Below are 24,616 nucleotides of genomic sequence, written 5' to 3' on the forward strand. Positions count from 1 at the left end.
TGACCCAGAGGAAGACATAAACGTCCAGGAAATTGCGGCACCAAAGAAACCAAGAAGAAGTAAAAGGACAACAAAGAAGCCCGAAAAATATGGCCACAGCAACTGTCCCCAAACAGACTACGACACGGAAACCTCAGAGACAGGCTCCCCGAAAAAGCAATTCACTGGAATTGCAAATTATCAGCCCACGACCACAACACAAGATGTCCCGCAAGTATCGAAGGTGGACATACAAACAGCCGGCCCATCACATTCTCCCCACGAGAGCGCACCGCCACAGTCTGAACCAGCACAACCCTTGGACGATACCCTGCCGTTCCAGCAGGCTGAGGAAGAGAGAGAACTAGACCCTCTCGAATTGTAAACAAACTTTAAAAACTTTGTTTTTCCTCCGAGGGGAAATGTGGTACATGGGTAACCAGTTAACCTCCAAACTATTATTTCTTTGAAGCAGTAAATTAATACTACCTTATGCAGTATGTAATTCATCATGTTTTGTTAACATTGGAATCGCCGCACGATTCTTCATGGTGTTGAAAGTGACAGGTATTTATGCACTAACAGACAGACCACGAAATGATCAATTGCAGTCTGCCTTATATGAACGTGAATAGAAGTTGTGCGTTAATCTTCTCTTTATACGATAGTTAAGATACTAAGTTGAGTGTGAAGGAACTGAGCACCACATTTGTTTTTGAATTTTTTAATGTAAAATATGAAACTTAAATAATTTCCTTTTTGAAAAAACAAGTTTTACTAAAATAAATTTTTTTCAAAAATGTACATCAGGTTTTAAACAAAAAATGCAACTTGTGTTGTTTTTTGTTTTTCCTTTTTTCTGTTTTTGAATTTTTTAATGTAAAATTTTAATTTTAAATAATTTTTTTGAAAAAACAATTTTACTAGTATAATTTTTCTCAGAAATGCCATTTTTTACATAAGGTTTTTAACAAAAAATGCAACTTGTGTTGTTTTATATTTTTTTATTTTCCTTATTTTCTGTTTTTGATTTTTTTATGTACAATTTTAAATTTTTTTTTCAAAATCTTTTGTTTGACTACTAAAAAATTTCTTCCAAAAATGTCGTTTTTTACATAAGGTTTTTAACAAAAAATGCAACTTGTGTTGTTTTTTGTTTTTCCTTTTTTCTGTTTTTGAATTTTTTAATGTAAAATTTTAATTTTAAATAATTTTTTTTGAAAAAAAAAATTTTACTAGAATAATTTTTCTCGAAAATGCCGTTTTCTACATAAGGTTTTTAACAAAAAATGCAACTTAGTTTTTTTATTTTTTCATTTTTCTTTTTTTTCTGCTTTCGACTTTCGAATTTTTTTATGTAAAATTTAATTTTTTTTTGAACAAATAAGTTTTATTAGAATAATTTTTCTTTCAAAAATGCCGTTTTTTACATAAGGTTTTTAACAAAAAAAGCAATTTGTGTTGTTTTTTTATTTTTCTGTTTTTCCTTTTTTTTCTGTTTTTGAATTTTTTAATGTAAAAATTTAAAAATTTTTTTTCGAAATATTTTCTTTCACTAAAAAAAATTCTTTCACAGATGTCGTTTTTTACATAAGGTTTTAAACAAAAAATGCAACTTGTGTTGTTTTTTATTTTTTTATTTTTCCTTTTTTTTCTGCTTTCAAATTTTTTAATGTAAAATTTAATTTTTTTTGAACAAACAAGTTTTACTAGAATAATTTTTCTTTCAAAAATGCCGTTTTTTACATAAGGTTTTTCACAAAAAAGCAATTTGTAATGTTTTTTGTTTTTCTATTTTTCCTTTTTTCTGTTTTTGAAGTTTTTTATGTAAAATTTTAATTTTAAATAATTTTTTTTGAAAAAAAAGTTTTACTAGAATAATTTTTCTCGAAAATGCCGTTTTCTACATAAGGTTTTTAACAAAAAATGCAACTTGTGTTGTTTTTTATTTTTCATTTTTCTTTTTTTCTGCTTTCGACTTTCGAATTTTTTTATGTAAAATTTAATTTTTTTTTTGAACAAATAAGTTTTATTAGAATAATTTTTCTTTCAAAAATTCCGTTTTTTACATAAGGTTTTAAACAAAAAATGCAACTTGTGTTGTTTTTTATTTTTTATTTTTCCTTTTTTTTCTGCTTTCAATTTTTTTAATGTTAAATTTAATTTTTTTTTGAACAAACAAATTTTACTAGAATAATTTTTCTTTCAAAAATGCCGTTTTTTACATAAGGTTTTTCACAAAAAAGCAATTTGTAATGTTTTTTTATTTTTTTTCTATTTTTCCTTTTTCTGTTTTTGAAGTTTTTTATGTAAAATTTTTAATTTAAATAATTTTTTTGCGAAAACAAGTTTTACTAGAATAATTTATGTTTCGACAATGTCGTTTATTACATAAAGTTTTTACCAAAAAATGCTATTTCTGTTTTTTATTTTTCTATTTTTCAGTTTTTGAAATTAAAAAAAAAAATTTTTATTGATTTTTTTTCTTAAAAAATGTTGTTTTCTAAAACATTTTTTTTTCAAAAATGCCTTTTTTTACATTATGTATTTAACAAAAAATGTGAATTCTGTTGTTTTTTACTTTTCTGTTTTTCCTTTTTTTCAGTTTTGGAAGTTTTTTTTTCAAAATTTTTATTTTATTTTTTTTTGAAAAAATATTGTTTTAGTAAACAATTTTTTTCCAAATGCCGTTTTATGCATAATATTTTCAACAAAAAATGTAAGTTTGATGGTTTTTCTTATTCTATTTTTCAATTTTTCAGCTCTTGATGTTTTTTGCAATTTCTTTAGCAAAGCAGAAAATTGTAAAAATCAATGTATTACAATTATTACAAAAATTAGTTATTTTTTACAATTATTTATTACAAATTAATACACTTATTGATAAAATCTGCGGAAATCTATAACAAATCAAGCTTTTGATGACAAACTTTTTATTTTGTTTTTTCATTTTAAACAGTTACATTTTCAATAATATCATATTTTTCTTAAGAAATTCCGATTTATTCATCGTCTCGTGATAAACATACTTCAGAGTAAGCCCCAGGGTACCGTTGTCGCCTGCTGACAATTACTGACTTCAAGCATCCCTAGCGTGCATCTCTGGATGTTGTTCGGAAAAAAAAGATAGTTGATCGCGCCCAACGATCTTTTATTTCCGAACAACATCCAGAGATGCACGCTAGGGATGCTTGAAGTCAGTATTTGTCAGCAGGCGACAACGGTCGAAAATAAATAATTGATTTTTGTAATAATTGTAATACATTGATATTTACAATTTTCTGCTTTGCTAAAGAAATTGCAAAAAACATCAAGAGCTGAAAAATTGAAAAATAGAATAAGAAAAAACATCGAACTTACATTTTTTGTTGAAAGTAATATGCATAAAACGACATTTGGAAAAAAATTGTTTTACTAAAACAATATTTTTTCATAAAAAAATTAAATTAAAAATTTTACAAAAAAAACTTCCAAAACTGAAAAAAGGAAAAACACAAAAGTAAAAAACAACAGAATTCACATTTTTTGTTAAATACCTAATGTAAAAAACGGCATTTTTGAAAAAAAAATGTTTTAGAAAACAACATTTTTTTAAGAAAAAAAAATAATTCAATAAAAAATTTTTAAAAAAATTTCAAAAACTGAAAAATAGAAAAATAAAAAACAGAAATAGCATTTTTTGGTAAAAACTTTATGTAAAAAACGACATTTTCGAAACATAAATTATTCTAGTAAAACTTGTTTTTGCAAAAAAATTATTTAAATCAAAAATTTTACATAAAAAACTTCAAAAACAGAAAAATGGAAAAATAGAAAAACAAAAAACATTACAAATTGCTTTTTGTGTTAAAAACCTTATGTAAAAAACGGCATTTTTGAAAGAAAAATTATTCTGGTAAAACTTGGTTGTTCAAAAAAAAATTAAATTTTACATAAAAAAATTCGAAAGCAGAAAAAGAAGGAAAAATAAAAAAATAAAAAACAACACAAGTCGAATTTTTTGTTTAAAACCTTATGTAAAAAACGACATTTTTGAAAGAATTTTTTTTTAGTTAAAGAAATATTTTCGAAAAAAAAATTTTAAAATTTTACATTAAAAAATTCAAAAACAGAAAAAAAAGGAAAAGCAGAAAAATAAAAAAAACAACACAAAATTGTTTTTTTTTTGTTAAAAACCTTGTGTAAAAAACGGCATTTTTGAAAGAAAAATTATTCTAATAGAACTTGTTTGTTCAAAACAAAATTAAACTTACATAAAAAAATTCGAAAGTCAAAAGCAGAAACAAAAGGAAAAATAAAAAAATAAAAAACAACACAAGTTGCATTTTTTGTTAAAAACCTTATGTAAAAAACGGCATTTTTGAGAAAAATTTCTCTAGTAAAACTTGTTTTTTCAAAAAAAATTATTTAAAATTAAAATTTTACATTAAAAAATTCAAAAACAGAAAAAGGGAAAAACAAAAAACAACACAAGTTGCATTTTTGTTAAAAACCTTATGTAAAAAACGACATTTTAGAAAGAAATTTTTTTGTAGTAAAACAAAATTTTTCGAAAAAAAATTACAATTTTACATTAAAAAATTCAGAAACAGAAAAAAAGGAAAAAAAATAAAAAACAACACAAGTTGCATTTTTTAAAACCTTATGTAAAAAACGGCATTTTTGAAAAAAAATTATTTTAGTAAAACTTGTTTTTTCAAAAAGGAAATTAATTAAATTTCATATTTTACATTAAAAAATTCAAAAACAGAAAAAAGGAAAAACAGAAAAATAAAAAACAACACAAGTTGCATTTTTTGTTAAAAACCTTATGTAAAAAACGGCATTTTTGAAAGAAATTTTTTTAGTAAAACAAAATTTTCTGAAAAAAATTTTTAAAATTTTATATAAAAAAATCAAAAACAGAAAAAAAGGAAAAAAAAATAAAAAACAACACAAGTTGCATTTTTTGTTGAAAACTTTATGTAAAAAACGGCATTTTTGAAAGAAATTTTTTTAGTAAAACAAAATTTTCCAAAAAAAAATTTTTAAAATTTTTTATTAAAAAAATCAAAAACAGAAAAAAAGGAAAAAAAAATAAAAAACAACACAAGTCGAATTTTTTGTTTAAAACCTTATGTAAAAAACGACATTTTTGAAAGAATTTTTTTTTAGTTAAAGAAATATTTTCGAAAAAAAAATTTTAAAATTTTACATTAAAAAATTCAAAAACAGAAAAAAAAGGAAAAGCAGAAAAATAAAAAAAACAACACAAAATTGTTTTTTTTTGTTAAAAACCTTGTGTAAAAAACGGCATTTTTGAAAGAAAAATTATTCTAATAGAACTTGTTTGTTCAAAACAAAATTAAACTTACATAAAAAAATTCGAAAGTCAAAAGCAGAAACAAAAGGAAAAATAAAAAAATAAAAAACAACACAAGTTGCATTTTTTGTTAAAAACCTTATGTAAAAAACGGCATTTTTGAGAAAAATTTCTCTAGTAAAACTTGTTTTTTCAAAAAAAATTATTTAAAATTAAAATTTTACATTAAAAAATTCAAAAACAGAAAAAGGGAAAAACAAAAAACAACACAAGTTGCATTTTTGTTAAAAACCTTATGTAAAAAACGACATTTTAGAAAGAAATTTTTTTGTAGTAAAACAAAATTTTTCGAAAAAAAATTACAATTTTACATTAAAAAATTCAGAAACAGAAAAAAAGGAAAAAAAATAAAAAACAACACAAGTTGCATTTTTTAAAACCTTATGTAAAAAACGGCATTTTTGAAAAAAAAATTATTTTAGTAAAACTTGTTTTTTCAAAAAGGAAATTAATTAAATTTCATATTTTACATTAAAAAATTCAAAAACAGAAAAAAGGAAAAACAGAAAAATAAAAAACAACACAAGTTGCATTTTTTGTTAAAAACCTTATGTAAAAAACGGCATTTTTGAAAGAAATTTTTTTAGTAAAACAAAATTTTCTGAAAAAAATTTTTAAAATTTTATATAAAAAAATCAAAAACAGAAAAAAAGGAAAAAAAAAATAAAAAACAACACAAGTTGCATTTTTTGTTGAAAACTTTATGTAAAAAACGGCATTTTTGAAAGAAAAACTATTCTAGTAGAACTTTGTTTTTTCAAAAAAAAATTAATTAAATTTAAATTTTGACATAAAAAAATTAAAAAACAGAAAAAAAGGCAAAATAAAAAAAATCAAGATTTACATTTTTGTTAAAAACAGTGTGTAAAACACGACAGTTTTCAAAAAAATCGTAAATCATTTTAGTAAAAAAGATTTTCATTTAAAAAATTATTCAATTCAAAACTTCACATTAAAAAACTTCAAAAACTGACAAATGGAAAAATGAAAAAAGAAACCTTTTGTAAAAAAACGACTTTTTTGAAAAAAATGGGATAGTAAAAGAACATTTTTTTCAAAACAGTAAAAAATTATGCAAAAGTTTTTCAACTTTTTTAAAAAATTGTAAATTCTATACTTAAAGATTTGTTTGAGTATCTATTTCTAAAAATTCCTGCCAAAAATTCTTCTTTTAAATGACCAGGTAATCTATTATCAAAGGCAGCACGCTTATTGCTATATTCTGATGGGAAGAATTGCTGCTGGAGTTTGCTTCGAAATTATCACTGTAACTGCTTTGCATCATCCAGTATCAGCTGCCGGGAGTTCATTGCAGAAGCCAAAAAAAACCCGCGTTTTTGAAAAAAACATTTTATGAAAACAAGCCTTTTTCGTCGTTAACCGCCTCTTTTGAGAAAAAAAAAGATATTAAAAAACAGGCATTTTTTGACATAAATTTAAATTCAAAACTGAACTTTAAACAAAAGTTAATTTCGAAAATGCATTTGTAAAACTCAAATAAATTATGTTATCAAAGTATCAATTCAAAAGCATACATGAAATTCAACTTTTTCTGAGTGTAAAAAGAGAATATTACAATTTAAGCAGTCAATTAGTCACCTCAGGAAATAATAGTTTTTGGATCTGAAATTATACCGGAAATACAAACAGATAATCAGTCAAAGAAATAAGTTCTCAGCCTGTTAGTTTAGTTACTATACAACTCAGCAGCTCGTCTCAATTTGCACGATGGAGGACACATGTTGTCTTCGTTTTCATCACCATCTGAATTTTTACTTCCCACTCTTTCAGGTTTTTTGACAGCAGGAGCCCTTCTCTTGACAGTCTTTTGTGTACAAGACGCTGGTTGCTCAGATTTGAGGGAAGTTTTTTTCAGATAATTTTTCACTTGCTTCATTAGATAAAATATGATCTTGGTAATCTGTATAATCATTTTGTATATTCATCTGTATAATCTGACGTAGCTGGAGTAAATTTTGTTCCAAAGAGGTCAGTGGCCCTCCTACAAAAAATGATCACGTAATTGTTTTTAATTGAGAAGATTGTAGGACGTAATTGTTAAATTACTATGATTGAACTTTTAACGATTAATTCTTTACAATAGCAAAAAGTTCGTAACAAATTTGTACTCATTAAACCTGTATCGATCACCTGAGAAGATTCGTCTTTACAAAAGAGGATCTCAAAAGATAAGATGTTTTAAGTTCACTAAATAATTGCATTGTTGATAAGATATTAGAAAAACAACGGATGATGGCAAGATTGTCTAATATTTGATATATTTTAGACAAATATATGATAAAATTTTGTTATTTTGGTTACGATTTGGGTACTTTTTGATAAGATTTCGCTATTTTGTGGTGAAAATGGGTGTTTTTGGCGAGATTTGTGTCTCTGTGTGGCAAGTATTGGGATATTTGTTGTGAAGAATTGTGTATTTTTTGGGAAAATTTGAGTATTTTTTGGCCAGAATTGGGTATTTTTTTGGAAGAATTGGGTATTTTTTGGGAAAAATTGGGTACTTTTTGCCAAGAGTTGGGTATTTTTGGTCAGAATTGGGTATTTTTTGGAATTAATTGGGTATTTTTACCAAGAATTGGGTATTTTTTGGGAAGAATTAGGTATTTTTGGGAAAATTTGAGTATTTTTTGGCCAGAATTGAGTATTTTTTGGGAAGAATTGGGTATTTTTTGGGAAAAATTGGGTGTTTTTTGCCAAGAATTGGGTATTTTTGGTCAGAATTGGGTATTTTTTGGGATTAATTGGGTATTTTTACCACGAATTGGGTATTTTTTGGGAAGAATTGGGTATTTTTTGGGAAAATTTGTGTATTTTTTGCCCAGAATTGGTTATATTTTGGGAAGAATTGAGTATTTTTTGGGAAAAATTGGGTACTTTTTGCCAAAAATTGGTTTCACAAGAATTGAGTACTTTTTGGGAAGAATTGGTTATTTTTGCCAAGAATTGGGTATTTTTTGGGAAGAATTGGGTATTTTTTGGGAAAACTTGGGTATTTTTTGGCCAAAATTGGGTATTTTTGGGAAGAATTGGGTATCTTTTGGGAAAAACTGGGTATTTTTGCCCAGAATTGGGTAATTTTTGGCCAGAATTGGGTATTTTTTGGGAAGAATTGGGTATTTTTGGTCAGAATTGGGTATTTTTTGGGATTAATTGGGTATTTTTACCAAGAATTGGGTATTTTTTGGGAAGAATTGGGTATTTTTTGGGAAAATTTGTGTATTTTTTGCCCAGAATTGGTTATATTTTGGGAAGAATTGGGCATTTTTTGGGAAAAATTGGGTACTTTTTGCCAAAAATTGGTTTCACAAGAATTGAGTTCTTTTTGGGAAGAATTGGTTATTTTTGCCAAGAATTGGGTAGTTTTTGGGAAGAATTGGGTATTTTTTGGGAAAACTTGGGTATTTTTCGGCCAAAATTGGGTATTTTTGGGAAGAATTGGGTATCTTTTGGGAAAAACTGGGTATTTTTGCCCAGAATTGGGTAATTTTTGGCCAGAATTGGGTATTTTTTGGGAAGAATTGGGTATTTTTTGGGAAGAATTGGGTATTTTTGCCAAGAATTGGGTATTTTTTGGCCAGTATTGGGTATTTTTTGGGAAGAATTGGGTAATTTTGCAAAAAATTGTTTATTTTTTGGCAAGAATTGGGTATTTTTTGATAAGAATTGGGTATTTTTTGGTCAGAATTGGGTATTTTTTTGGGAAAAGATTGGGTATTTTTTGCCAGGAATTGGGTTACTTTCGCCAAAAAATGGGTTTTTTTTGGAGGAATTGGGTATTCTTTTTGTCAGAATTGGGTATTTTTTTGGGAAAATTGGGTCTATTTTGGCCAGAATTGGGTATTTTTTGGGAAGAATTGGGTAATTTTGCCAAGAATTGTTTATTTTTTGGCAAGAATTGGGTATTTTTTGATAAGAATTGGGTATTTTTTGGTCAGAATTGGGTATTTTTTTGGGAAAAAATTGGGTATTTTTTGCCAGGAATTGGGTTACTTTCGCCAAAAAATGGGTATTTTTTGGAGGAATTGGGTATTCTTTTTGTCAGAATTGGGTATTTTTTGGGGAAAATTGGGTCTATTTTGGCCAGAATTGGGTATTTTTTGGGAAGAATTGCGTATTTTTTGCCAAGAATTGGGTATTTTTTGGCCAGAATTGGGTATTTTTTGGGAAGAATTGGGTATTTTTGCCAAGACTTGGGTGTTTTTTGCCAGGAATTGGGTTATTTTTGCCAAAAATTGGGTATTTTCTGGAAGAATTGGGTATTTTTTTTGTCAGAATTGGGTATTTTTTTGGGAAAATTGGGTATTTTTTGGCCAGAATTGGGTATTTTTTGGGAAATATTGGGTATTTTTTGCGAAAACTTGGGTATTTTTCGGCCAAAATTGGGTATTTTTTGGGAAGAATTGGGTATCTTTTGGGAAAAATTGGATATTTTTGCCCAGAATTGGGTAATTTTTGGCCAGAATTGAGTTTTTTTTGGGAAGAATTGGGTATTTTTTGGGAACAATTGGGTATTTTTTGCCAAGAATTGGGTATTTTTTGGCCAGAATTGGGTATTTTTTGGGAAGAATTGGGTATTTTTGCCAAGAATTGTTTATTTTTTGGCAAGAATTGGGTATTTTTTGATAAGAATTGGGTAATTTTTGGTCAGAATTGGGTATTTTTTTGGAATTAATTGGGTATTTTTACCAAGAATTGGGTAATTTTTGGTCAGAATTGGGTATTTTTTTGTGAAGAATTGGGTATTTTTGGTCAGAATTGGGTATTTTTTGGGATTAATTGGGTATTTTTACCAAGAATTGGGTATTTTTTGGGAAGAATTGGGTATTTTTTGGGAAAATTTGTGTATTTTTTGCCCAAAATTGGTTATATTTTGGGAAGAATTGGGTATTTTTTGGGAAAAATTGGGTACTTTTTGCCAAAAATTGGTTTCACAAGAATTGAGTACTTTTTGGGAAGAATTGGTTATTTTTGCCAAGAATTGGGTAGTTTTTGGGAAGAATTGGGTATTTTTTGGGAAAACTTGGGTATTTTTTGCCCAAAATTGGGTATTTTTGTGAAGAATTGGGTATCTTTTGGGAAAAACTGGGTATTTTTGCCAGAATTGGGTAATTTTTGGCCAGAATTGGGTATTTTTTTGGGAAGAATTGGGTATTTTTTGGGAAGAATTGGGTATTTTTGCCAAGAATTGGGTATTTTTTGGCCAGAATTGGGTATTTTTTGGGAAGAATTGGGTAATTTTGCCAAGAATTGTTTATTTTTTGGCAAGAATTGGGTATTTTTTGATAAGAATTGGGTTATTTTTGCCAAAAATTGGGTATTTTCTGGAAGAATTGGGTATTTTTTTTGTCAGAATTGGGTATTTTTTTGGGAAAATTGGGTATTTTTTGGCCAGAATTGGGTATTTTTTGGGAAATATTGGGTATTTTTTGCGAAAACTTGGATATTTTTCGGCCAAAATTGGGTATTTTTTGGGAAGAATTGGGTATCTTTTGGGAAAAATTGGATATTTTTGCCCAGAATTGGGTAAGTTTTGGCCAGAATTGAGTTTTTTTTGGGAAGAATTGGGTATTTTTTGGGAAGAATTGGGTATTTTTTGCCAAGAATTGGGTATTTTTCGGCCAGAATTGGGTATTTTTTGGGAAGAATTGGGTATTTTTGCCAAGAATTGTTTATTTTTTGGCAAGAATTGGGTATTTTTTGATAAGAATTGGGTAATTTTTGGTCAGAATTGGGTATTTTTTTGGGAAAAAATTGGGTATTTTTTGCCAGGAATTGGGTATTTTTTGGCCAGAATTGGGTATTTTTGCCAAGAATTGGGTATTTTTTGCCAGGAATTGGGTTATTTTTGCCAAAAAATGGGTATTTTCTGGAAGAATTGGGTATTTTTTTTGTCAGAATTGGGTATTTTTTTGGGAAAATTGGGTATTTTTTGGGGAGAATTGGGTATTTTTTGCCAAGAATTGGGTATTTTTTGGCCAGAATTGGGTATTTTTTGGGAAGAATTGGGTATTTTTGCCAAGAATTGGGTATTTTTTGCCAAGAATTGGGTATTTTTTTGGCCAGAATTGGGTATTTTTTGGCAAGAATTGGGTATTTTTGAAAGAAATTTTTTTAGTTAAAGAAAATTTTTCGAAAAAAAAATTTTAAAATTTTACATTAAAAAATTCAAAAACAGAAAAAAAGAAAAACAAAAAACAAGACAAGTTGCATTTTTTGTTTAAAACCTTATGTAAAAAACGACATTTTTGAAAGAAATTTTTTTTGTAAAACAAAATTTTTCGAAAAAAAAATTTTAAAATTTTAGATAAAAAACTCAAAAACAGAAAAAAAGGAAAATAAAAAAATAAAAAACCACACAAGTTGCATTTTTTTAAAAAACCTTATGTAAAAAACGGCATTTTTGTGAAAAATTATTCTAGTAAAACTTGTTTTTTCAAAAAAAATTATTTAAAATTAAAATTTTTCTTTAAAAAATTCAAAAACAGAAAAAAGGAAAAACAAAAAACAACACAAGTTGCATTTTTTGTTAAAAACCTGATGTAAAAAACGAAATTTTTGAAAGAAAATTTTTTGTAGTAAAACAAAATTTTTCGAAAAAAATTAAAATTTAACATTAAAAAATTCAAAAACAGAAAAAAAAGGGAAAATAAAAAACAATACAAGTTGCATTTTTTGTTTAAAACCTTATGTAAAAAACGGCATTTTTGAAAAAAAAATTATTTTAGTAAAACTTGTTTTTTTCAAAAAGGAAAATAATTAAATTTCATATTTTACATTAAAAAATTCAAAAACAGAAAAAAGGAAAAACAGAAAAATAAAAAAAAACACAAGTTGCATTTTTGTTAAAAACCTTATGTAAAAAACGGCATTTTTGAAAGAAATTTTTTTAGTAAAACAAAATTTTCCAAAAAAAAAATTTTAAAATTTTTTATTAAAAAAATCAAAAACAGAAAAAAAGGAAAAAAAATAAAAAACAACACAAGTTGCATTTTTTGTTAAAAACTTTATGTAAAAAACGGCATTTTTGAAAGAAAAACTATTCTAGTAAAACTTTGTTTTTTCAAATAAAAATTAATTAAATTTAAATTTTGACATAAAAAAATTAAAAAACAGAAAAAAAAGGCATAATAAAAAAAAATCAAGATTTACATTTTTGTTAAAAACAGTGTGCAAATTTCTAAAAATTGCTGCCAAAAATTCTTCTTTTAAATGACCAGGTAATCTATTATCAAAGGCGGCACGCTTATTGCTATATTCTGATGGGAAGAATTGCTGCTGGAGTTTGCTTCGAAATTATCACTGTAACTGCTTTGCATCATCCAGTATCAGCTGCCGGGAGTTGATTGCAGAAGCCAAAAAAACCCGCGTTGTTGAAAAAACATTTTATGAAAACAAGCCTTTTTCGTCGTTAACCGCCTCTTTTGAGAAAAAAAAGAAATTAAAAAACAGGCATTTTTTGACATAAATTTTAATTCAAAACTGAACTTTAAATAAAAGTTAATTTCGAAAATGCATTTGTAAAACTCAAATAAATTATGTTATCAAAGTATCAATTCAAAAGCATACATGAAATTCAACTTTTTCTGAGTGTAAAAAGAGAATATTACAAATTAAGCAGTCAATTAGTCACCTCAGGAAATAATAGTTTTTGGATCTGAAATTATACCGGAAATACAAACAGATAATCAGTCAAAGAAATAAGTTCTCAGCCTGTTAGTTTAGTTACTATACAACTCAGCAGCTCGTCTCAATTTGCACGATGGAGGACACATATTGTCTTCGTTTTCATCACCATCTGAATTTTTACTTCCCATTCTTTCAGGTTTTTTTGACAGCAGGAGCCCTTCTCTTGACAGTCTTTTGTGTACAAGACGCTGGTTGCTCAGATTTGAGGGAAGTTTTTTTCAGATATTTTTTCACTTGCTTCATTAGATAAAATATGATCTTGGTAATCTGTATAATCATTGAGTACAGTACTAAGGATGGTTCTGGCAGACTTGATTGAAGTATTTTCAACACTCGATGCTCCCTGTACTTCTTTCATTGCATCTTGCCAGTGTCTGTAGAAAAACACGCAAAAAGGGACTGCCTGGTCAGATTTTTTGTTGTCTAACTTGAGATCAAGTGCGTTCTCTTCTTATATAATTGCGATAATACTCCCTGTCAATGACCCATTTTCCCACTCGTCACAATCCCGATCAGGTTTCTGCTCCTGCAAATTGTCATACTCGTCAGACACACACAAGAGAAAGTTAAGTTCTCTCTCCTCCTCAAAAAATCCTATTTGATTTTCATACATTGGTCTATAGGACAACTCATAATCACAAAATCAGACTGATCTGCTCAGATCCATGTTGTCTGAGACTCGTAAAGTTTTTTTTTCGATGTGGTTCTCTTAGAAGTCTACAGTTGTCTGTTTGTATGGAACAGAGACTTCTGGCAAATTCTCGATTGCAATAATGAAGACCAGAAGCTGCCTCGGAATGGAGAATGGAAGTTCAGCTACCCAGCCGAAGCACGTCTTCCTCTCCTTTATAATTGCTACATCATCATTGAAATCGGGGAAGATGAAGTGGGCCTTAAGATTTTCGTTCAATTTCACAGATTTGATATTCATTATTCCAGCCTTCTTTAGGTGACAACGGTTGAACTCATAAACAAATTGAAAATACAGATATTGAAAAAAACTTTCTCTCTGAAGAAATAATATGCTCTTTGCGAATGAGTACGATGATTATAATAGCCCATTTTTCTTTTTTTGGTCTGTTTTCATATTCTATAACAGAGGTGACTTACCTGGAATGGAAAATAGGAAGATGTTCTAGAGATGAAGAATCTCCACTGAAGGGTTTATAACTGAAAACTTAGGTTTGTAGGAAAAGGAGATTAAAATTGTCTCCAAAAAAATGAAAAAGTCTAACTATAGCTAAGTTGTTGAAGAGAACGAAAATAAGCGCAATGAGTTGAATTTTTGTTTGTGCACTACAATAAGAAATGACATCATTATGACGCAATACTGACGTAATTATTACAATACTATGAGTAAGACTTCAAGCACGTGAGCTGTGCATGCTTAGATAAAATAGGAATAATGTCGTAAGTAGTAAGGATTATTTTTTGTTCACATGAGTTCAGTGACCCCATACAATACATAGGTATCCCTATTTGCAGCAATCATAGCTGGAGTAAATTTTGTTCCAAAGAGGTCAGTGGCCCTCCTACAAACAATGATCACGTAATTGTTCTTAATTGAGAAGATTGTAGGACGTAATTGTCAAATTACTATGATTGAACTTTTAACGATTAATTTTTTACAATAGCAAAAAGTTCGTGACAAATTTGTACTCATTAAACCTATATCGATCACCTGAGAAGATTCGTCTTTACAAAAGATGATCTCAAAAGTTGATGTTTTAAGGTCACTAAATAATTGCATTGTTGATAAGATATTAGAAAAGAACGGATGATGGCAAGATTGTCTAATTTTTGGTATATTTTAGATAAATATATGATAAAATTTTGTTATATTGGTTACAATTTGGGTGATTTGATAAGATATCGCTATTTTGTGGTAAAAATGGGTATTTTTGGCGAGACTTGTGTCTCTGTGTGGCAAGTATTGGGATATTTTTTTTGAAGAGTTGTGTGTTTTTTGGGAAAATTTGAGTATTTTTTGGCCAGAATTGGGTATTTTTTTGGAAGAATTGGGTATTTTTTGGAAAAAATAGGGTACTTTTTGCCAAGAATTGGGTATTTTTGGTCAGAATTGGGTATTTTTTGGGATTAATTGGGTATTTTCACCAAGAATTGGGTATTTTTTGGTAAGAATTGGGTATTTTGGGAAAATTTGAGTATTTTTTGTTTTTGGCCAGAATTGGGTATTTTTTGGGAAGAATTGGGTATTTTTTGGGAAAAATTGGGTGTTTTTTGCCAAGAATTGTGTATTTTTGGTCAGAATTGGGTATTTTTTGGGATTAATTGGGTATTTTTACCAAGAATTGGGTAATTTTTGGGAAGAATTGGGTATTTTTTGGGAAATTTTGTGTATTTTTTGCCCAGAATTAGTTATATTTTGGGAAGAATTGGGTATTTTTTGGGAAAAATTGGGTTTTTTTTGCCAAAAATTGGGTATTTTTTGGCCAGAATTAGGTATTTTTTCACATGAATTGGGTACTTTTTGGGAAGAATTGGGTATTTTTGCCAAGAATTGGGTATTTTTTGGGAAGAATCGGGTATTTTTTGGGAAAACTTGGGTATTTTTCGGCCAAAATTGGGTATTTTTTGGGAAGAATTGGGTATCTTTGGGGAAAAATTGGGTATTTTTGCCCAGAATTGGGTACTTTTTGGGAAGAATTGGGTATTTTTTGCCAAGAATTGGGTATTTTTTGGCCAGAATTGGGTATTTTTTAGGAAGAATTGGGTATTTTTGCCAAGAAGTGTTTATTTTTTGGCAAGAATTGGGTATTTTTTGATAAGAATTGGGTATTTTTTGGTCAGAATTGCGTATTTTTTTGGGAAAAATATGGGTATTTTTTGCCAGGAATTGGGGTATTCTTGCCAAAAAATGGGTATTTTTTGGAAGAATTGGGTATTCTTTTTGTCAGAATTGGGTATTTTTTTGGGAAAATTTGGTATTTTTTGGCCAGAATTGGGTATTTTTTGGGAAGAATTGGGTAATTTTTGCCAAGAATTGGGTATTTTTTGGCCAGAAATGGGTATTTTTTGGGAAAAATTGGGTATTTTTGCTAAGAATTGGGTATTTTTTGCCAGGAATTGGGTTATTTTTGCCAAAAAATGGGTATTTTCTGGAAGAATTGGGTATTTTTTTGTCAGAATTGGGTATTTTTTGGGAAAATTGGGTATTTTTTGGCCAGAATTGGGTATTTTTTGGGAAGAATTGGGTATTTTTTGGGAAGAATTGGGTATTTTTTGCCACGAATTGTGTATTTTTTGGCCAGAATTGGGTACTTTTTGGGAAGAATTGGGTATTTTAGCCAAGAATTGTCTATTTTTTGCCAAGAATTGTGTATTTTTTGGCCAGAATTGGGTATTTTTTGCCAAGAATTGGGTAATTTTCGACAAGAATTGGGTATTTTTTGGGAAGAATTGGGTATTGTTTGCCAGGAATTGGGTATTTTTGGTAAGAATTGGGTATTCAAAAAATGGTTAATTGGCAAAATTTACGTATATCAGCCCAAAATCGGGTATATTCTAGTAAAAATTGACTGAATTGCAATGAAAAAAAGATATTAGAAAAAAACGGATGATGGCCAGATTGTCTAATTTTTGATATATTTTAGATAAATATATGATAAAATTTTGTTATTTTGGTTACAATTTGGGTATTTTGATAAGATTTCGCTATTTTGTGGTAAAAATGGGTATTTATGGCGAGACTTGTGTCTCTGTGTGGCAAGTATTGGGATATTTTTTGTGAAGAATTGTGTATTTGTTGGGAAAATTTGAGTATTTTTGGCCAGAATTGGGTATTTTTTTGGAAGAATTGGGTATTTTTTGGGAAAAATTGGGTAGTTTTTGCCAAGAATTGGGTATTTTTGGTCAGAATTGGGTATTTTTTGGGATTAATTGGGTATTTTTTCCAAGAATTGGGTATTTTTTGGGAAGAATTGGGTATTTTTGGGAAAATTTGAGTATTTTTTGGCCAGAATTGGTTATTTTTTGGGAAGAATTGGGTATTTTTTGGGAAAAATTGGGTGTTTTTTGCCAAGAATTGGGTATTTTTGGTCAGAATTGGGTATTTTTTGGGATTAATTGGGTATTTTTACCAAGAATTGGGTATTTTTTGGGAAGAATTGGGTATTTTTTGGGAAAATTTGTGTATTTTTTGCCCAGAATTGGTTATATTTTGGGAAGAATTGGGTATTTTTTGGGAAAAATTGGGTTTTTTTTGCCAAAAATTGGGTATTTTTTGGCCAGAATTAGGTATTTTTTCACAAGAATTGGGTACTTTTTGGGAAGAATTGGGTATTTTTTGGGAAAACTTGGGTATTTTTTGGCCAAAATTGGGTATTTTTTGGGAAGAATTGGGTATTTTTTGGGAAAAATTGGGTATTTTTGCCCAGAATTGGGTAATTTTTGGCCAGAATTGGGTATTTTTTGGGAAGAATTGGGTATTTTCTGGGAAGAATTGGGTATTTTTTGCCAAGAATTGGGTATTTTTTGGCCAGAATTGGGTATTTTTTGGGAAGAATTGGGTATTTTTGCCAAGAATTGTTTATTTTTTGGCAAGAATTGGGTATTTTTTGATAAGAATTGGGTGTTTTTTGGTCAGAATTGGGTATTTTTTTGGGAAAAAATTGGGTATTTTTTGCCAGGAATTGGGTTATTTTTGCCAAAAAATGGGTATTTTTGGAAGAATTTTGTATTCTTTTTTGCCAGAATTGGGTATTTTTTGGGAGGAATTGGGTATTTTTTGCCAATAATTGGGTATTTTTTGGCCAGAATTGGGTATTTTTTGGGAAGAATTGGGTATTTTTGCCAAGAATTGGGTATTTTTTGCCAGGAATTGGGTTATTTTTGCCAAAAAATGGGTATTTTCTGGAAGAATTGGGTATTTCTTTTGTCAGAATTGGGTATTTTTTTGGGAAAATTGGGTATTTTTTGGCCACAATTGGGTATTTTTTGGGAAGAATTGGGTATTTTTTGGGAAGAATTCGGTATCTTTTGCCAAGAATTGGGTATTTTTTGGCCAGAATTGGGTATTTTTTGGGAAGAATTGGGTATTTTTGCCAAGAATTGGGTATTTTTTGACAAGAATTGGGTATTTTTTGGCCAGAATTGGGTATTTTTTGCCAAGAATTGGGTATTTTTTGGACAGAATTGGGTATTTTTTGGGAAATATTGGATATTGTTTGCCAGGAATTGGGTATTTTTGGTAAGAATTGGGTATTCAAAAAATGGTAAACTGGCAAAATTTAAGTATATCAGCCCAAAATCGGGTATATTCTAGTAAAAATTGACTGAATTCCAATGAAAAATGATAAAATAGTATTCTCCATATGTCAATGAATGAAAGAAAAATATAGTTGTGATAACTATGCGCGGATGAAAAAAATGTGAAAATGATTAAAAGTGAAAGTTCCGCAGATATAATTTATTAAGTAGATAAGATTAGCTGAAGTGCATTAGAGCGGAAAACTGGATGCATTTCCCTGGGGTAATTAACATAATTACCCCTGGGTAATTACGATAAGATGACAGGCCTATTGTTCTCACTCTCTTTTTTAGGTACGTCTTTGGAAAATTGATGAAAATAGGCTATAGGTAATCTTTATACATAGGTACGTCCTTTTACCCCCCCCCCCCCACTCTTGCTTACATATAACTACTAATGTAGGATGAGGAGTTTGTTAATGCTACATTTACATTTATGGAAGCTTCGGTAAAACAGATTATGAAAAAAAATCGAACCTCATCAATTATCAATACTATTTACATCCCTTCCATTTGAAATTGTCAACATTCAATCCAAGTTGCAGTATTTTCATGACAATTCAAAATGCGCTCAGAACTAAACTCTCTAATCGCGTATCAAACAAAAAATCAGATCAATTTAGTCAAAGCAGCTAATATAAATGTGTGTTACATACCACTCTTTTTTGAAAATAAAATTTCAGCCAACAAGTAAATACCGCAAATACTGGTGCACCTCAGCATCCACAAGCAAACAATCTGCTTTTTCCCAAGCTCTTTCGGAAAATCAGTTGCATATCTCTCAATTCATTTCATACGACAGTTCAAAATCAAAACTGAAAAAATCTTCAGTATGCGGAATTCAAATTTCATGCTGAAATCTGCTCATTACCAACTTTTAAAGATAACCTGGAACAAAATACTCCCTCAACACACACGTGACCTCGTTCACGCTTGGAATCCCTCTCGACCTGAACACCTCAGCAAAGATACCTAGATGAACCCACGGTTGATGACATGATCTTTCGGGTGTTCAATAGACAATTATTATTGATAGAAATGACGATTAAAGATGCCGAAATAAAGTAGGTACGGGACTGAATCCTCGCCAGATCTAATCATGATACTCAATTTGGAGAGACTTAAGTACTCAAAGCGGTTGTGTATGTATAGATGAAAGCATCGCCCAATTTGCTGCCCAACAAATTTAATGTCAACTGCAGTATCAATATTGGAAGCTGGGGATTGATGTATGAGCGCTTGCTGACAGAACATGAATCGCGAAATCTTTGTACGGTCAAAAGAGAGCTTGCGTTTGTACCACCTCTGTCGACCACTTAGAAGTTTGAACCATTAGTTCCCCGTCTAGTCTCGAATCAAGAAAAATTTGATTTTGGCGGACCAATTTTTAAAGAGAAGTATGAATTAATTTATTTTGTAGCTCGTGTTCATCGTTTTGCTGAAAAACCTAAAGCAAAGGCCTTTATAAAGGCAATAAAACGTAACATAGTAAAACTGCTTGAAAAATACATGGAAAATTATAGCCTACTTATGTCAAAATGATTAGATTATGTTAAGTGTGTTGTTGTCAGAAAAATCCGAAAATTTTGCGACGAAAATAGTTTTGAATTTTTTGAAGCACCAGCAAACTATCATAGAAGATCGGATTTAGTAGAACGATTAATGCAAACGATTAAAAGACGCTTAGAAACAATAAAAGAGAACAGAAAACAGCATGTCTTTTTTAAGTCAACTCAAGTTCACCTGCCATTACATACCAGATGCGAAAGATCATATGGCAGAAAACATAATACAAAGCCGAACAACTTTGTCATATGATTGAAATTTAAGGGTTGAAATGTGCAAAACATTGGCATCTAACGAGTCAAGCCAACGTGATCGGTAGATTAAGGCCATAATCTCAAAATCGGCAATTGTAGAATTTATAATGGAGTTTCATCGAAACTACATGACATTGAAACTTTCATTTGGGTGGTTAATTAGTTTGCAGAGTTTAGGAGCTAATCTTGAGGATATTGACTGTTTCAAAAAAAGTAACGAACTTGAGCGATGCAGGTTGGGGTGGAATTTATCTTTATTTGTTATGTAAACAAAAGACAGACTAGCTTCGCAAAGTGATCAAGTTATCAGAAATAGTCAGAATGAAACTCAGAGGTCATTAAACGGAAGGAACAAAGTATGATTACAGCAGAAAAAAAGAGTGGAGGGCGTGGGAAAACCAATGATAATTATTAATGAATTCCCCCCAAACCTCAAAATTGCAATCCAAAAACCCCGTTTGGGGTTACACTAGAGTTTTCATGAAGGATATAATGGGTATGTTAACTAGAAAAAATTGGTGCAAGAAATGAAGAAAGAAATGCTTTGAAGGATTCGTGGGTCAGTTTTTCTGCATTTTTCGCAGAAAAAGGATGTTTGTTTGCCCCTTATGATTACCCATAGCATGGGGATTAGAAACCAAAGAAACCCAAATAAACGCATTTGTCACTCACTTTATTGCGTGAAAAAGTAAAACGTACTGCATGCTAAAAATTATACTTACCAATTGATTTTTTTTGCGAATTGTCAGATCAAAGACTTCCTTTAATCATTAAAACTTGATACTTTTATGGTGTAATTCAGCAAGTGTTTGGCTTCTATGCACAACAACAAAATAGTCTTGGTTCCATTACGAATATAAGCAGAACAGAAGGGTGGTTGAAGGGTCATGCATGAAGAAATGAAAAGAAAAAGAAAACAAATTGAGAAAAATTTACTTTTTACTGCTATAATTTTTTTGGATCCAAGCTCTTTATTCTTTATTAGGAGAATTAATTTGCGTAATTTTACCGAAGTTTTTTGTATTTGTAGGAGAAATTTGGTATAGCTCTTGAGAGTTATCTCAAATAATTGTTGGAGTTCTTATTTTCAATTTTTTTCAGTGACGTCAAAGTTATTAGGGAAACTTTGGGAAAACCAAAGTGTCCACTTGAAACCGGAGCTAGAAAAAGCAACATTACTGTTTATTTGGTAACTATACAGTAGAAATAATCATTATTGTCAGAAATAAGCAGCAACTAAAGTATCGGAACTTCAAAAAGTGTCGAACAGGAATTTTTAGTAGAAATCATGAGTTATGAATAAAATTTGATTATTGCGGTACATATAATGAACAAATTACTCGTTGGAGCTCACGCTAAGGCTCAGTTAAAACAGAGAAAATTTTATAAAGGTTGTCTGAAGTGAATTTCGATAGCTAGAAACTCCTTTGTTGAAAATATAAGCGTCCATGATTTTGAGACCCCCTGAAGTCCTGAAAACACTACTTCCTGAAGCCCGTTCAACCTCAAATTTTAAATGGTGAATCTTGGGACAATTGCGTGCGCAATGAGAAAAACAGCAGGCTTTTTTCGATACCTGAAAAAATTTATTTTGCTCTTAAAATATTTAAAAATAATGAGGCGATAACTGAATTTTTTCGGGGCTTCTTTGAAAGAAACACAGTCTTGCCAAAACCAAATTCTCCACCAAAAACCACATTCAAACGTAAGGAACGCAAATAGGTTATTTCTCAGTTTCGCGGTAATAGTGCTGACGAATGTTCTACAAGGATAAAGGCAGAAAAATCTGAAACTTCCTTGATTTTTCTATCGTTTTGATTATCAGAAAATAGTTATTAGTTGGTTAAAACAAACACTGCTATATCCAAGGGGGAAGCAAACGTATTCATAGGCTTAATTAAAGGAGTATCGTTAACATGAATGGATAAAAACAGAATGCATCTTTTTGTATAAGAACTGTTGAACTTGAAACATAACTTCTGTTGTATCCTGAACTCAGTAAATTCTAAGACATTCCGGTCATATTGAGCAAATACTTACTTAGATACGCTAGAGCGCGTGAACAACATTATACGCTAACTATTGCAGTTACACGTTAATTCAAAATGTTCGAGAAGGAACGACACGTTACGTTTTACTGAGAAAAAATTGATAAGGTTGAGCATCCTTAAGCAAAAGAAAAACCATCAGAGGCGAGAGAGCGAGCCTGAAAGAGGGAGGCCTAGGAAGCCGAAGAACAGCGGTTCGTCATTCGAAATTGAGAGAGAGAAAGCTCAAGTGGAGCAGTTAGTTCTCAGAGTGAGTAGTTTATTAATGAGTTCTTTGCGAAAAAACATAGTTTCGTAGTTGCAGTGAGTTAAACTGCAAAGTTATTAAAAACTGTTGGTGGAAAAGATTATAAGTTTCTAGGCAGTAACATAGCTACTGGTAGGCAGAACTTTTTTTAACTTATTTGGGGTTAGGAGGTGAAGTGAGGGATTTGTGGATACTTGCGTAGAGAGTGATTGAATTGGTTTGATATAGTGTGGACCATTAATTAGTTTTGATGGGAAAATTTCTTTTGATTGTTGATTTTACTCAATTAACTGTTTCTGGCTATAACATTACTTTCCGCTGAAATTACACATTTTGACTATTACTTCAATTCCAGAGTGAAGTTTTCAAGAAGTCGAGTGAGCAACTTTTTTGGGGACAAAACAGTGCACTCTCGACAACAAAAGGAACTACCAAACAATTCTTTCGGAATTTTGATAGGGTTTTGGGCGCTAGTCAGTCCCCAGATAGAAGCCTTCTAACGACAGAATTACAAAGTTCTACAGCATTTCGGTTTGAGCTAGCTTAAAAAATAATTATCAATTAAGGTCAAAAGAAAATCGAAGGCCTTCACATGGTTGTAGCTCAGTTGTTAGCAACCATTAAGCAGTCCTCAAAAACGCTAGCCATCCCAGCACACGGAAAAACAGATGTCCGAGAAAGAATCTCAGACGTGGATAAAGGCTTTTGGGATTGGGGAAAAATGAAGCACTCCAATGGCGCTAAACGCATTTTTTGAAGACAAACAGTTGAGACCAGAAGTTCAGTGTATGCTAAAGTAGCGTCACATGAAAGATTAAAAACATAATCGAAATCGAAAGAAAAGAAGGAAACACCAAAAAGTTATATGTAAGGAGTTCTGGGTCTTGCAGTTTACGCCAACAGCCGCTTTTATTTCGAGGGTAATCTGAAAAACAAGCGCCTTATTGTTTTGTTAATGTCATCAAATAGTAGAATGAAGACACTCAAAGTACAAGAAAATTTCAGCCAATTTTTTCTTAATTCTTGGCTCTTCCCTCACCTTTGTTAACTTAACTTTTCATTCAAGGTTCACTTTGTTCTAAATCTTTGTTTAGATTTAAGAAAACCGGGGGAGGAAATTTCATGAGATCTGGCTGTAAATGTTTAATTGTTCAAAGTTTTAATACAAAGATGGAAAAACATGAATGTTTTTAATATAGAGCCTGAAAAACTAAAATATATTTTAAGTTTCCTTGAAAGCATGGACTCTTTCCGCGTGCATAATTGACTGAACGCGAATCAACAACAACGCATTCTACATTTTGTATTTTTTTTACTACACTGAGATATGAAAAAGAAATCAGACACTGCTTTAGAAATTTACCTGCCACTAGTGATATTTTCCAGTTTGTGCCTTCATTATAACAAAAATGAATATCAGTTGTTGAGAGCAGCTCCACGTAATCAGTCAGCTGACGTTGAGTTCCAATTTCATACAAGTTAGTTTGTTTTTGGATGCAGTCTTCTTTTGAAGAGCTCTTCAAAACTTTTGATAATTTTGAGATGAATTGGATGTCAAATTTAATTGGAGACAGCAATTAGCAGAAAAGTTATTAAATTGAGGCAGAACAGGTTACAAAAAAACAAACTTCAGGGTGCGAACAGTTTCTTCTGAAATAAGAGAAAAATCAGATTCTCGCCAGTTATTGTCAATTTGCAGTGCTTCCCTTTCTGCTTTTAGTTTTATCTCTTTTTCGATATAAGATTTCATAGCGACTGTTATTCAAAAGAAACAAGTAAAACCATATAGTCCTTAACTTTACCTGCGTGAATCACTTTCTGATTTTTGATATTTTGTTATTTTGAAAAAATGTATTTGAAAGTTTTCGACTTTAATAATATCTCATCTTCCTTTTCATATTCACTTTTGGCGGCTTGCCCCATTATAATCAATGATAACAAACAAACAGTTTTTTGAATTCTTATTAATACATACCAACGCAAATTATCGCCTGTAATTGCTTATAATTGTTCATATATGTTTTCTCTTTTTTGCATTCTTTTGTTTCTCTTCTTGTGACAGCTTTTCTTAACTTTAAAAATAAAGCAATTGAAAATAATCTAGACTCTATTTGTTCTATCTGGATGTTATTAAATTTAGCGTTGTTTATTCAGGATAGTACTTTTTAAACTAAATTTAAAGAAA

Source organism: Convolutriloba macropyga, chromosome 13 (genome assembly GCF_964194025.1).
Source record: "Convolutriloba macropyga chromosome 13, txConMacr16.3, whole genome shotgun sequence".
Classification (NCBI taxonomy): Eukaryota; Metazoa; Xenacoelomorpha; order Acoela; family Convolutidae; genus Convolutriloba; species Convolutriloba macropyga.